We start from the raw sequence: 8327 nt of genomic DNA, 5'->3' as shown, positions 1-8327 counted from the left end.
TTGGTGTAAGGCCGTCGCCCTTTGAGCCACAGACAGTGCAGTACTTGGGAATTGTTGTACTTGGATACTTTCTACTTTGAGAGAGAACGGCCCTCACCTTTGACCTGGGCACACTGCAATAGCTAGGGAATATGACTACTACTCCTTCATTCTCCTTTTGTTTCTACTCATACCTCAATCACAGCACGTTGTGCATCACTTTCTGCTCTTTGTTAATCCATTTGCCTTCTATATCCATTTCTTTTTCCCCTGTGCTTCTCGTTAATGTCTATCTCCACACATTTTCAATACTCTCTCATTCAAACCCTTGCTAACTCAATTATTATCTCTCTGTCTGTCTTCCTTCATGCCATCCTGCTACATCTCTGGCTAATTCTTTGCTAAATCTATCCCCTTATCCTGGTCTTTCCAACTTCCATTTATCTCTGTTGATCTGTCTCTATCTTCCTCTCCAAATCCCTTTCTCAATCGCTGCTCTACTTCTTTCCACCCCTTTCTTCTAACCCACATCCTTGCCCCAATTTTTCTGTATCGCGGGAGAATTCGGTGCCCCTCTTTGAACACCACCTGGGGTCCTTCCTTCATTCCTGATGAGGAGCTTATGCCTGAAATGTTGACTCTCCCGCTCCTCGGATGCTGCCTGACCTGCTGTGCTTTTCCAGTGCCACACCTTTTGACTCTGATCTGGAGTCCTCACATTCGCCTTCTTTCATTATCCCTTTCTTCCCACCACTTCAATTGCTCGCCCTCTTGTCCCATTCTTACCTCCCACCCTTTCTCACTCACTCTCTCTCTCTTTATACCATTCCATCTCAATCTTTCCTGCTTACCATTCTGGTATTTCTCACTTTCCTCACCTGTCATTTTCTCTCTGATTGTTATTTTCTCACTCCTTCTTTCTATTCCCATCTCTATCAGTCTCTCCATCCCTTTATTTCTTTCAGTCCTATCCCTTCCTCAATCTCTCTTACTCTCTCGCTGAGTCTGAGTCTTTTTCTCTGTCTCAGTCCTCCCTTCCACACCCCAATCCCTTTATCTCTCTCCCCTCCCCTCTATCTCACTCCCTTCCTCTATCTCTCAGGGAACCAGGAGGCAGTTGCTCCAGGGGCTCGTGCGGGGTGGGTTCTGTGCCGCGAGCCCGGCCGCTCCCGTGCCAGTCTGTCTCCCTCCGCCCGGCCGCGCTCAGCACCGCTGCAGGAAGGGGGAGGGGCTGGAGGCCTCAGGCTTTCAGCGGAGCTCGGAGACCGAGGCGCCGGGGTCCGGAGAACGCAGAGTCCGAGGCTTCGAGGTGAGTACAGGCCGAGGGGTGGGGAGGGCACGAATGGGGGAGGACGACGGAGAGGGAATGTGTGGGGGAAAGGGGTGTGTGTCTGTGTGTGGGATGGTATAGGGGTGGGGGTGTGGGAGTGGGGGGGGCAAGAGGGTGGAGAGAGGGAGGAGAGAAGGGTGGAGGGAGAGGGGGGGGAAGAAGAGGGATGGAGGGGGTGGGGGGGGGAAGAAGAGGGATGGAGGGGGTGGGGGGGGGAAGAAGAGGGATGGAGGGGGTGGGGGGGGGGAAGAAGAGGGATGGAGGGGGTGGGGGGGGAAGAAGAGGGATGGAGGGGGTGGGGGGGGGGAAGAAGAGGGATGGAGGGGGTGGGGGGGGGAAGAAGAGGGATGGAGGGGGTGGGGGGGGGAAGAAGAGGGATGGAGGGGGTGGGGGGGGAGAAGAGGGATGGAGGGGGGGGGGAAGAAGAGGGATGGAGGGGGGGGGAAGAAGAGGGATGGAGGGGGGGGGGAAGAAGAGGGATGGAGGGGGAAGAAGAGGGATGGGGGGGGAAGAAGAGGGATGGGGGGGAAGAAGAGGGATGGGGGGGAAGAAGAGGGATGGAGGGGGAAGAAGAGGGATGGAGGGGGAAGAAGAGGGATGGAGGGGGTGGGGGGGGAGAAGAGGGATGGAGGGGGTGGGGGGGGAAGAAGAGGGATGGAGGGGGGAAGAAGAGGGATGGAGGGGGGGGGGGGGAAGAAGAGGGATGGAGGGGGTGGGGGGGGGGGAAGAAGAGGGATGGAGGGGGTGGGGGGGGGGAAGAAGAGGGATGGAGGGGGAAGAAGAGGGATGGAGGGGGTGGGGGGGGGAGAAGAGGGATGGAGGGGGTGGGGGGGGAGAAGAGGGATGGAGGGGGTGGGGGGGGAGAGAGGGATGGAGGGGGTGGGGGGGGGAGAAGAGGGATGGAGGGGTGGGGGGGGAGAAGAGGGATGGAGGGGGTGGGGGGGGGAAGGAAGAGGGTGGTGGGGGAGAGAGGGATGGAGGGGGTGGGGGGGGGAGAAGAGGGATGGAGGGGGTGGGGGGGGAGAAGAGGGATGGGGGGGTGGGGGGGGGAGAGAGGGGTGGTGGGGGTGGGGGGGGGGGAGAAGTGGGATGGAGGGGGTGGGGGGGGAGAGAGGGATGGAGGGGGTGGGGGGGAGAGGAGGGATGGAGGGGGTGGGGGGGGGGTGAGAGGGATGGAGGGGGTGGGGGGGGAGAGGAGGGTGGAGGGGTGGGGGGGGAGAGGGGTGGGGGGGGTGGGGGGGGTGAAGAGGGGTGGAGGGGGTGGGGGGGGAGAAGAGGGGTGGAGGGGGTGGGGGGGGGAGAAGAGGGTGGTGGGGTGGGGGGGGAGAAGAGGGGTGGAGGGGGGTGGGGGGGGGGGAGAAGAGGGGTGGAGGGGGGGTGGGGGGGGGGGGAGAAGAGGGGGTGGAGGGGGTGGGGGGGGGGAGAAGAGGGGTGGAGGGGGTGGGGGGGGGAGAAGAGGGGTGGAGGGGGTGGGTGGGGGGGGGAGAAGAGGGGTGGAGGGGGTGGGGGGGGGGAGAAGAGGGGTGGAGGGGGTGGGGGGGGGAGAAGAGGGGTGGGGGTGGAGGGGGTGGGGGGGGAGAAGAGGGGTGGAGGGGGGTGGGGGGGGGAGAAGAGGGGTGGAGGGGGTGGGGGGGGAGAGGAGGGTGGAGGGGGTGGGGGGGGGAGAGGAGGGATGGAGGGGGTGGGGGGGGAGAGGAGGGATGGATGGAGGGGGTGGGGGGGAAGAGGAGGGATGGAGGGGGTGGGGGGGAGAGGAGGGGTGGGGGGGAGAGGAGGGATGGAGGGGGTGGGGGGGAGAAGAGGGGTGGGGGGGAGAGGAGGGATGGAGGGGGTGGGGGGGAGAGGAGGGATGGAGGGGGTGGGGGGGAGAGGAGGGATGGAGGGGGTGGGGGGGAGAGGAGGGATGGAGGGGGTGGGGGGGAGAGGAGGGATGGAGGGGGTGGGGGGGAGAGGAGGGATGGAGGGGGTGGGGGGGAGAGGAGGGATGGAGGGGGTGGGGGCGAGAGGAGGGATGGAGGGGGTGGGGGGGAGAGGAGGGATGGAGGGGGTTGGGGGGGGAGAGGAGGGATGGTGGGGGTGGGGAGAAGAGGGATGGAGGGGGTGGGGGGGGAGAGGAGGGGGGGTGGGGGGGGGTGGGGGGGGGAGAGGAGGGATGGAGGGGGTGGGAGGGGAGAGGGGGGGTGGGGGGGGAGAGGAGGGATGGAGGGGGTGGGGGGGGAGAGGGGGGGTGGGGGGGAGAGGAGGGATGGAGGGGGTGGGGGGGAGAGGGGGGGTGGGGGGGGGAGAGGGATGGAGGGGGTGGGGGGGGAGAGGGGGGGTGGGGGGGGAGAGGGGGGATGGAGGGGGTGGGGGGGAGAAGAGGGATGGAGGGGTTGGGGGGGAGAGGAGGGATGGGGGGGAGAGGAGGGATGGAGGGGGTGGGGGGAGAGAAGAGGGATGGAGGGGGTGGGGGGGAAGAGGAGGGATGGAGGGGGTGGGGGGGACAAGAGGGGTGTGGGGGAAGAGGAGGGATGGAGGGGGTGGGGGGGAGAAGAGGGGTGGGGGGGGAGAGGAGGGATGGAGGGGGTGGGGGGGAGAGGAGGGATGGAGGGGGTGGGGGGGAGAGGAGGGATGGAGGGGGTGGGGGGGAGAGGAGGGATGGAGGGGGTGGGGGGGAGAGGAGGGATGGAGGGGGTGGGGGGGAGAGGAGGGATGGAGGGGGTGGGGGGGAGAGGAGGGATGGAGGGGGTGGGGGGGAGAGGAGGGATGGAGGGGGTGGGGGGGAGAGGAGGGATGGGGGGGGAGAGGAGGGTTGGAGGGGGTGGGGGGGAGAAGAGGGGTGGGGGGGGAGAGGAGGGATGGAGGGGGTGGGGGGGGGAGAGGAGGGATGGAGGGGGTGGGGGGGGAGAGGAGGGATGGAGGGGGTGGGGGGGAGAGGAGGGATGGAGGGGGTGGGGGGGAGAGGAGGGATGGGGGGGTAGAGGAGGGATGGGGGGGTAGAGGAGGGATGGAGGGGGTGGGGGGGTAGAGGAGGGATGGAGGGGGTGGGGGGAAGAAGAGGGGTGGGGGGGAGAGGAAGGATGGAGGGGGTGGGGGGGAGAGGAGGGATGGTGGGGGTGGGGGGGTGAAGAGGGGTGGGGGGGAGAGGAGGGATGGAGGGGGTGGGGGGGTGAAGAGGGGTGGGGGGGAGAGGAGGGATGGAGGGGGTGGGGGGGTGAAGAGGGGTGGGGGGAGAGGAGGGATGGAGGGGGTGGGGGGGGAGAAGAGGGGTGGGGGGGAGAGGAGGGATGGAGGGGGTTGGGGGGGAGAGGAGGGATGGAGGGGGTGGGGGGGGAGAGGAGGGATGGAGGGGGTGGGGGGGGAGAGGGGGGCTGGGGGGGGAGAGGGGGGTGGGGGGGGGAGAGGGGGGATGGAGGGGGTGGGGGGGGAGAGGAGGGATGGAGGGGGTGGGGGGGGGAGAGGAGGGGTGGGGGGGGTGGGGGGGGAGAGGAGGGATGGAGGGGGTGGGGGGGGAGAAGAGGGGTGGAGGGGGTGGGGGGGGAGAGGAGGGGTGGGGGGGGAGAGGGGGGTTGGGGGGGAGAGGGGGGGTGGGGGGGGGAGAGGGGGGGGAGAGGAGGGATGGGTGGGGAGAGGAGGGATGGAGGGGATGGGGGGGGGAGAGGAGGGATGGAGGGGGTGGGGGGGGAGAGGAGGGATGGAGGGGGTGGGGGGTAGAGGAGGGATGGAGGGGGTGGGGGGGGAGAGGAGGGATGGAGGGGGTGGGGGGGAGAAGAGGGATGGAGGGGGTGGGGGGGAGAGGAGGGATGGAGGGGGTGGGGGGGAGAGGAGGGATGGAGGGGGTGGGGGGGAGAAGAGGGGTGGGGGGGAGAGGAGGGATGGAGGGGGTGGGGGGAGAGGAGGGATGGAGGGGGTGGGGGGGGAGAAGAGGGGTGGGGGGGGAGAGGAGGGATGGAGGGGGTGGGGGGGGAGAAGAGGGGTGGGGGGGGAGAGGAGGGATGGAGGGGGTGGGGGGGGAGAAGAGGGCTGGGGGGGGAGAGGAGGGATGGAGGGGTTGGGGGGGGAGAGGAGGGATGGAGGGGGTGCGGGGGGAGAAGAGGGGTGGGGGGGGAGAGGAGGGATGGAGGGGTTTGGGGGGGGCAGAGGAGGGATGGAGGGGGTGGGGGGGGAGAGGAGGGATGGGGGGGTAGAGGAGGGATGGAGGGGGTGGGGGGGAGAGGAGGGATGGAGGGGGTGGGGGGGAGAAGAAGGGTGGGAGGGAGAGGAGGGATGGAGGGGGTGGGGGGGAGAAGAGGGGTGGGGGGGAGAGGAGGGATGGAGGGGGTGGGGGGGAGAAGAGGGGTGGGGGGGAGAAGAGGGGTGGGGGGGGAGAGGAGGGATGGAGGGGGTTGGGGGGGAGGGGAGGGATGGTGGGGGTGGGGAGAGGAGGGATGGAGGGGGTGGGGTGGGAGAGGAGGGATGGAGGGGGTGGGGGGGGAGAGGAGGGATGGAGGGGGTGGGGGGGGGAGAGGAGGGATGGAGGGGGTGGGGGGGGAGAGGGGGGATGGAGGGGGTGGGGGGGGAGAAGAGGGGTGGGGGGGGAGAGGAGGGATGGAGGGGTTGGGGGGGGCAGAGGAGGGATGGAGGGGGTGGGGGGGGAGAGGAGGGATGGGGGGGTAGAGGAGGGATGGAGGGGGTGGGGGGAGAGGAGGGATGGAGGGGGGGGGGGGAGAGGAGGGATGGGGGGGTAGAGGAGGGATGGAGGGGGTGGGGGGGAGAGGAGGGATGGAGGGGGTGGGGGGGAGAAGAAGGGTGGGAGGGAGAGGAGGGATGGAGGGGGTGGGGGGGAGAAGAGGGGTGGGGGGGAGAGGAGGGATGGAGGGGGTGGGGGGGAGAAGAGGGGTGGGGGGGAGAGGAGGGATGGAGGGGGTGGGGGGGAGAGGAGGGATGGAGGGGGTGGGGGGGAGAGGAGGGATGGAGGGGGTGGGGGGGAGAGGAGGGATGGAGGGGGTGGGGGGGAGAGGAGGGATGGAGGGGGTGGGGGGGAGAGGAGGGATGGAGGGGGTTGGGGGGGAGAGGAGGGATGGTGGGGGTGGGGAGAAGAGGGATGGAGGGGGTGGGGGGGGAGAGGAGGGGGGGTGGGGGGGGAGAGGAGGGGGGGTGGGGGGGGGTGGGGGGGGGGAGAGGAGGGGATGGAGGGGGTGGGAGGGGAGAGGGGGGGTGGGGGGGGAGAGGAGGGATGGAGGGGGTGGGGGGGGAGAGGGGGGGTGGGGGGGGAGAGGAGGGTTGGAGGGGGTGGGGGGGGAGAGGGGGGATGGAGGGGGTGGGGGGGAGAAGAGGGATGGAGGGGGTGGGGGGGAGAGGAGGGATGGGGGGGAGAGGAGGGATGGAGGGGGTGGGGGGGAGAAGAGGGATGGAGGGGGTGGGGGGGAAGAGGAGGGATGGAGGGGGTGGGGGGGAGAAGAGGGGTGTGGGGGAAGAGGAGGGATGGAGGGGATGGGGGGGAGAAGAGGGGTGGGGGGGAGAGGAGGGATGGAGGGGGTGGGGGGGAGAGGAGGGATGGAGGGGGTGGGGGGGAGAGGAGGGATGGAGGGGGTGGGGGGGAGAGGAGGGATGGAGGGGGTGGGGGGGGAGAGGAGGGATGGAGGGGGTGGGGGGGAGAGGAGGGATGGGGGGGGAGAGGAGGGATGGAGGGGGTGGGGGGGAGAGGGATGGGGGGGGAGAGGAGGGATGGAGGGGGTGGGGGGGAGAAGAGGGGTGGGGGGGGAGAGGAGGGATGGAGGGGGTGGGGGGGGGAGAAGAGGGGTGGGGGGGGAGAGGAGGGATGGAGGGGGTGGGGGGGGGAGAGGAGGGATGGAGGGGGGTGGGGGGGAGAGGAGGGATGGAGGGGGTGGGGGGGAGAGGAGGGATGGGGGGGTAGAGGAGGGATGGAGGGGGTGGGGGGGGTAGAGGAGGGATGGAGGGGGTGGGGGGGTAGAGGAGGGATGGAGGGGGTGGGGGGAAGAAGAGGGGTGGGGGGGGAGAGGAGGGATGGAGGGGGTGGGGGGGTGAAGAGGGGTGGGGGGGAGAGGAGGGATGGAGGGGGTGGGGGGGTGAAGAGGGTGGTGGGGAGAGGAGGGATGGAGGGGGTGGGGGGGTGAAGAGGGGTGGGGGGGGAGAGGAGGGATGGAGGGGGTGGGGGGTGAAGAGGGGTGGGGGGAGAGGAGGGATGGAGGGGGTGGGGGGGAGAAGAGGGGTGGGGGGGAGAGGAGGGATGGAGGGGGTTGGGGGGGAGAGGAGGGATGGAGGGGGTGGGGGGGGAGAGGAGGGATGGAGGGGGTGGGGGGGGGAGAGGGGGGCTGGGGGGTGAGAGGGGGGTGGGGGGGGGAGAGGGGGGATGGAGGGGGGTGGGGGGGGGAGAGGAGGGATGGAGGGGGTGGGGGGGGGAGAGGAGGGGTGGGGGGGAGAGGGGGGGTGGGGGGGGTGGGGGGGGAGAGGAGGGATGGAGGGGGTGGGGGGGGGAGAAGAGGGGTGGAGGGAGAGGGGGGGTTGGGGGGGAGAGGGGGGGTGGGGGGGGAGAGGGGGGGGAGAGGGGGGGTGGGGGGGGGAGAGGGGGGGGTGGGGGGGGAGAGGGGGGGGAGAGGAGGGATGGGTGGGGAGAGGAGGGATGGAGGGGATGGGGGGGGAGAGGAGGGATGGAGGGGGTGGGGGGGGAGAGGAGGGATGGAGGGGGTGGGGGGGAGAGGAGGGATGGAGGGGGTGGGGGGGGAGAGGAGGGATGGAGGGGGTGGGGGGGGAGAGAGGGATGGAGGGGGTGGGGGGGAGAGGAGGGATGGAGGGGTGGGGGGGAGAAGAGGGATGGAGGGGGTGGGGGGAGAGGAGGGATGGAGGGGGTGGGGGGGAGAAGAGGGGTGGGGGGGGAGAGGAGGGATGGAGGGGGTGGGGGGGGAGAAGAGGGGTGGGGGGGGAGAGGAGGGATGGAGGGGCTGGGGGGGGAGAGGAGGGATGGAGGGGTTGGGTGGGAGAGGAGGGATGGAGGGGGTGCGGGGGGAGAAGAGGGGTGGGGGGGGAGAGGAGGGATGGA

At 69.8% G+C, this 8327-nt stretch overlaps 1 protein-coding gene across 7 annotated transcripts in view; it reads left to right on the top strand.

Moving 5' to 3' along the window:
• Nucleotides 1-673: 673 nt before the first annotated feature.
• Nucleotides 674-8327, top strand: part of yeats2 (YEATS domain containing 2) — a 137722-nt gene continuing 130068 nt past the window's right edge. For 2 of the 7 annotated variants that reach the window (XM_072572972.1, XM_072572967.1), the window contains exon 1: nucleotides 676-1288. The gene's annotated coding sequence lies outside the window, so the exon portion shown is untranslated. Of the gene's footprint in view, nucleotides 1289-8327 lie in introns of all 7 variants that reach the window. The other 5 variants (XM_072572969.1, XM_072572968.1, XM_072572973.1 and 2 more) reach the window with 5 other exon arrangements.

This window comes from Chiloscyllium punctatum, chromosome 6 (genome assembly GCF_047496795.1).
Source record: "Chiloscyllium punctatum isolate Juve2018m chromosome 6, sChiPun1.3, whole genome shotgun sequence".
Lineage (NCBI taxonomy): Eukaryota > Metazoa > Chordata > Chondrichthyes > Orectolobiformes > Hemiscylliidae > Chiloscyllium > Chiloscyllium punctatum.
This window is presented reverse-complemented; position numbering and strand designations above follow the sequence as displayed.